This window comes from Cebus imitator, unplaced genomic scaffold (genome assembly GCF_001604975.1).
Source record: "Cebus imitator isolate Cc_AM_T3 unplaced genomic scaffold, Cebus_imitator-1.0 Scaffold108, whole genome shotgun sequence".
NCBI classification, from domain to species: Eukaryota; Metazoa; Chordata; class Mammalia; order Primates; family Cebidae; genus Cebus; species Cebus imitator.
In genome coordinates, this window is record NW_016107423.1 from 2,145,555 (window position 1) to 2,151,088 (window position 5,534).

A 5,534-nucleotide genomic window follows, 5' to 3' on the forward strand; every position below is an offset into this window, starting at 1 on the left:
TTTTTTCTTTTTGAGATGGAGTTTCGCTCTTGTTACCCAGGCTGGAGAGCAATGGAGCGATCTCGGCTCACTGCAACCTCCGCTTCCTGGGTTCAAGCAGTTCTCCTGCCTCAGTCTCCTGAGTAGCTGGGACTACAGGTGCACGCCACCATGCCCAGCTAATTTTTGTATTTTTAGTAGAGATGGAGTTTCGCCATGTTGACTAGATGGTCTCAATCTTTTGACCTCGTGATCCACCCGCCTGGGATTTTCTGATTCTTAGAACTCCAATTTACTTCGGGACATCGTCAATCCTACCATCATGTTTATGGCCTTACTGTGAGAGTTTTACATATATGTATATCACTTAGGACCCAACTCAAATGGCACTGCTTTATAGATGTATTCACAACTTTATAACTTTAGGTTATATCTCCTGATGCTTCTACCAGTAGGAGATATAATCTAAAATGAATATTCACAATTCAGGCTTCATTCTGCGAGAAATGCTGCTTCATTTATAGGACTGTCTGGAACCTAAACCTTACCTGAAATTGTTCATCGGTCCACCTGATTTAGGTACTCTTCCCTTAGAAAAGTCTGAAAAATTTATGTCATAGACAGAAAATAATATTTAAAAGAATTGCTTTTATACCAACAAATAAATAATATATATTGTCAGTTTAAGCATACATATGCACATGTATATACACATATCTGTACATTCAGCCTGTGTAGTTTGTTTTTCTTTCCGAGATGGTGTTTTGCTCTTGTTGCCCATGCTGGAGTGCAGTGGTACAATCTCAGCTCAGTGCAACCTCTGCCTCCTGGGTTCAAGTGATTCTCCTGCCTCAGCCTGCCTAGTAGCTGGAATTATAGGCATACAAGCACCACCATGCCAGGCTAATTTTTTTGTCTTTTTAGTAGAGACCGGGTTTCGCCATGTTGGCCAGATTGGTCTCGAACTCTTGACCTCAGGTGTTCTGCCCTCCTTGGCCTCCCATTAGTGCTGGGATTACAGGCATAAGCCACCACAAGGGGCCTAATATATATTTTCATAGCAGAATTCCTATGCTGCTTGAAGCAGTTAGAATTTGTAACTTTGGGGAAGGGTGTCATAACATTAGCGCATGCCAATATTGCTTTATTCTTGCTCTAATGGCTATGGTTTTCAATTTTCTTAAATAAAACATTTTATAAAAACGTGTGTTTATAAATGTGAATTACTGTTAAATTAGCTTTCTTTTATTAGATGAACAAGGCTAATTGTAGGCCATAAAATAGTTCACGTTCTGATTTGAATAGTTGCTGTTTTATTCAGAATAAGAAACATCGTTTAGAATGCATCTAGTTTTACCAATGAAATGCTACATAGAAATTGCAGGAACTTTGTTTGTTATAAAAATTAATAGCAATATTATGTGTAAATTTCAAGTTACTAATTACTCTTAAAAATACCTAAAAATAGAGGTGTCCTCAGACTAATAGACTGCCTTTTGAAACTTTCTAATGATTAATATTCAAAAGCATCATAAGAAAGGCCGTGACAATTCAAAATTCCCTCTATAGGTAAGTGGTTCTTACAAGACGTAATAATTCCTGGCCAGGTGCGGTGGCTCACGCCTGTAATCCCAGCACCTTGGGAGGCCGAGGCGGGCGGATCACGAGGTTAAGAGATCGAGACCATCCTGGCCAACGTGGGGAAATCCCATCTCTACAAAAAATGCAAAAATTAGCCACATGTGGTGGCACATGCCTGTGGTCCCAGCTACTCGGGAGGCTGAGGCAGAAGAATCGCTTGAACCCAAGAGGCAGAAGTTGCAGTGAGCCGAGATTGCGCCACTGCACTCCAGGCTGGAGACAGACTACATCTAAAAAAAAAGGATGTAATCATTCCTAAATTGGAAAGTAAGAGGGATTTAGAACTATTAGGACGTTCGTAAAGTATCAGAGACATAAGAAAGGAGTACAAGGGATAGAAGGAAAGGCAATAGGTTCTGTTAGAAGTCACCACTAATTCTTGTACTTTCACTTGTACAATCACATTGTTTGTATAGAAGCCTTTCATATTTCATAGGATTATAACTACTGGCTGTGAAACATGTTGTGCATCTCTTAAAATAGATGAAACTAAAGGGATTTTGAGCCCTTTCGTTCCTGGAATGGAACAGAGAATTGATTTCCATATAACAGATGATTGTGGAAATAAATTATTAAATGGTCAGACGTGCTTTGCTTTTTATCTCTGAGTATCACTTGTGGCCAAGGTATTGTTTATAGAAAAAACTTGGTTAATCTTCAAATGTGAAAAATATGAATAAATGTATTTTCTTATATCACACATTTTTCTAAAACGAAAACAAGCAAAACCCTATTAACCTGTTATCCAGAGCGACAGGCTTTCAGATAAACGTTTATCAATTGTTGGAGACTCCAGGGTACCAAAAGGCAGGGGACATTTGCATTAGTGACAGTCAAAATGACCTCGTCAGCCTCCTGCTAGTCAAATGTTTCAGCTTTTACCTGCACCAAAGATTTCCTTCAAGCATCAAGCATAATAAGCCATAATATTACATGATTTGAATTTTGAGTCAAAACCGTTTCTTCTCTTTCTGAGAAGATTTGAATGAAATGTTACAAGGTTTAAGCAGAGTCAGTCAGCCAGGGAGTACAGGCTGAATCCGGACCGTGGAAGTGTCCTGTTGACCTGCATGGTGTCATTGATTTTCTCAGGGGATTAGATATAAAAATCCAGACTGGGGCTTTTCTCACAACGCTTGAAGATCTATTACCAGTGGGCCAGCATCCTGCTCGGGGGGCCCACCTGCTTTTGGTGAGGAGAAACCTCCTGTGTTCTCTTCTTGTTTACTCTCTCAAAGCTTAGATCATGCCCTTGCCTGCTCAGCCCCTGCTGGCATTTCAGGTTATAATTGCTGTGGAGGGAGAGGTTGGGGTATGTTCTTTCTAGACATAGATTATCGAATTTCCAGTTAGAACCTACTACTCATGACTGGGTTTCTGAGGAGGGCTGGTTTGATTTGGGGAAATTTTGGACTATTGTGGTCTTAAAAACTCCACATCAGCCTGTAATCCCAGCACTTTGGGAGACCAAGGTAGGCGGATCACTTGAGGTCAAGAGTTTGAGACCACCCTGGCCAACATGCTGAAACCCCGTCTCTACTACAAATACAAAAATGAGCCAGGGATGGTGGCATGTGTGCCTGTAAATCCCAGCTATCTGGGAGGCTGAGGCAGGACTATTGCCTACCTCTGGGAGGCAGTGAGCTGAAACAGAGGCACTGTACTCTAGCCTGGGCAACAGTGTGAGACTCCGTCTCAAAAACAAAAAAAAAACAGAAACAAAAACAAAAAACATTCCACATCAGAAGAGCCCCTCCTGTTTTTGAAAGGGATCATTGCCAAGGTGGTAAATCAGCCACACCCTTGGCCTTTCCGTGTTTCCTTCCAGTTACATGACCTCCACCATGTTTTGCTGCTATTTGGAAAATGCCTTCTCAGCCCCTGGCTGTGACTTGGCATGCTAGGATCTCGCTTTCTTTGAGGTGAGTTATCTCTTTATGCTCCTCTCTGCAGTTGATCCTATGCTTTTATTTCTCTGTCCAAGTCTTGGGATGATCCCTTCTTTCTATGCACAACACATATAATGGCTTTGAATTAATACATGGGGCAGGAGTGCCAGAGATTCTCGAGTCCACTCAACCAAGACACATCGTTGTCTGGTTTCAGCTCTATCACACCTTTCAAACTGGTCCCTCAAAGTTCATCAAGTCTGGTATCTTCTTCTCAGCCTTTCCACCACATTGAGCTGTATGACTTAGTGCATGTTGATCCACTTTTCTGAAGCTTCGTTTTCTCATCTGTGAAGTGAAAATAAAAATAATCTAGCTCCTAGGCTTGTTATGAAGATTTAATGTGGATGTGTATGGAGCCTCTCCTGACAAGACTTCCATGGACTAGGTACTCCATAAAAGTAGTGACTCTCATGCTTGCTGATACTACCATGATTGTTGCTGCCAATCAATGTGGTAGTATTAGGTGCTGCATTATTTTCTTCTATCCTTCATGTTCGCTAAATATGGAGATTCCCTAGGTTCAACTATTAGTTCAATTTCTTTTCTGTCTACAGTGACTGGGAAATGTATCCAAATTCCCAGGCCCACTCATTACCTCTATGTCGATGGATATGAATCTACATCTCCCAAATAATATTTCCGTATTCTCAGTTTACTGCTAAGTATTTGCATGCAACAAGTCTCATTACTTTCTCCATGCCTCAGTAAATTTCTCTCCTGGTTTGCCTATGCCTGTTAATAAAAAATTTACTATTTCTATAACTCAGTCAACCCCCACATTAATTCATCTGTTTGTTCAATATGAATTCAGCCCTGACAGTTCTAGGCACCATGATAGATGGTAGAGATATAAAGATGATCCTCAAGGAACTTGACAACGTAATGCAGTGATTCCCCAACTGGGTGACAAGTCAGAAAGGCTTCAGTGTTTTTTAAAAAGGCAGATACCCACACTTCATTCTAGACATACTGAATTAGAATCCTCAGGAGAAAGGCCTGGGAATCTCTGTGTCTAAAAAGCTCTTGAGGGTGTCTTATTATTAAGCATGGCATAGAGCCACATATATCTAAAGAAGCTAAACAGAAAAAATAATTGGCTACAAATCTATGTAGAAATAGCAATATTAGGTATCTGCAGAAGATGTAAAAAGTGCAAGAGAAAAACTATCTGAGCCTGCCTGGAGGCCTCAAGGAGGAACTACAGTATGGGATGAGTGGAGAGCAGAAAGAAAGGGAAGGAAGAGGGAACATCATATACTAAGAGGTGGAAATATCAGCAAACTGGGGTTTCCTGGAAACCACAAGTCATTCAGTATTACTGGTGGGTAAGAGTCAGGAACCATGATGTGTCAAGGTGTGGGGCACAGCCCGACTGAATATGTGCTGTGGTTAGGTCAGCCCAGTGGTGGTGGAATTGAGACTGACTTGGTTGAAAATCCTTGCACCATCACTTGTTAGATAATTTTAAATCTCTATTCCTGTTTCTTTATTTCTTTTTTTGAGATGAAGTTTCTCTCTTGTCCAGGCTGGAGTGCAGTGGCACGATCTTGGCTCACTGCAACCTCCGTTTCCTGGGTTCAAGCGATTCCCCTGCCTCAGCCTCCCCAGTAGCTGGGACTACAGGTATGAGCCACCACACCTGGCTAATGTTTTTGTGTTCTAGTAGAGATGGGGTTTCACCATGTTGGCCAGGATGGCCTCGATCTCCTGAACTTGTGATCCACCCACCTCGGCCTCCCAAAGTGCTGGGATTACAGGTGTAAGCCACCATGCCCGGCCTATTTCAGTAAGAGGTGTAAATATCTCATAGGATTGTTAGGAGGCTAAAATAACACAGGTGAAGTGCTTAGAATGTGGTATTCAATATCATGAGGTGTGACTAGAGCCGGGAAGGCAGCGTGTACATAGTGCTAGAGCCGGTGGACTCTGGGGTTAGTCTCTGGGTGTACATAGTGCTAGAGC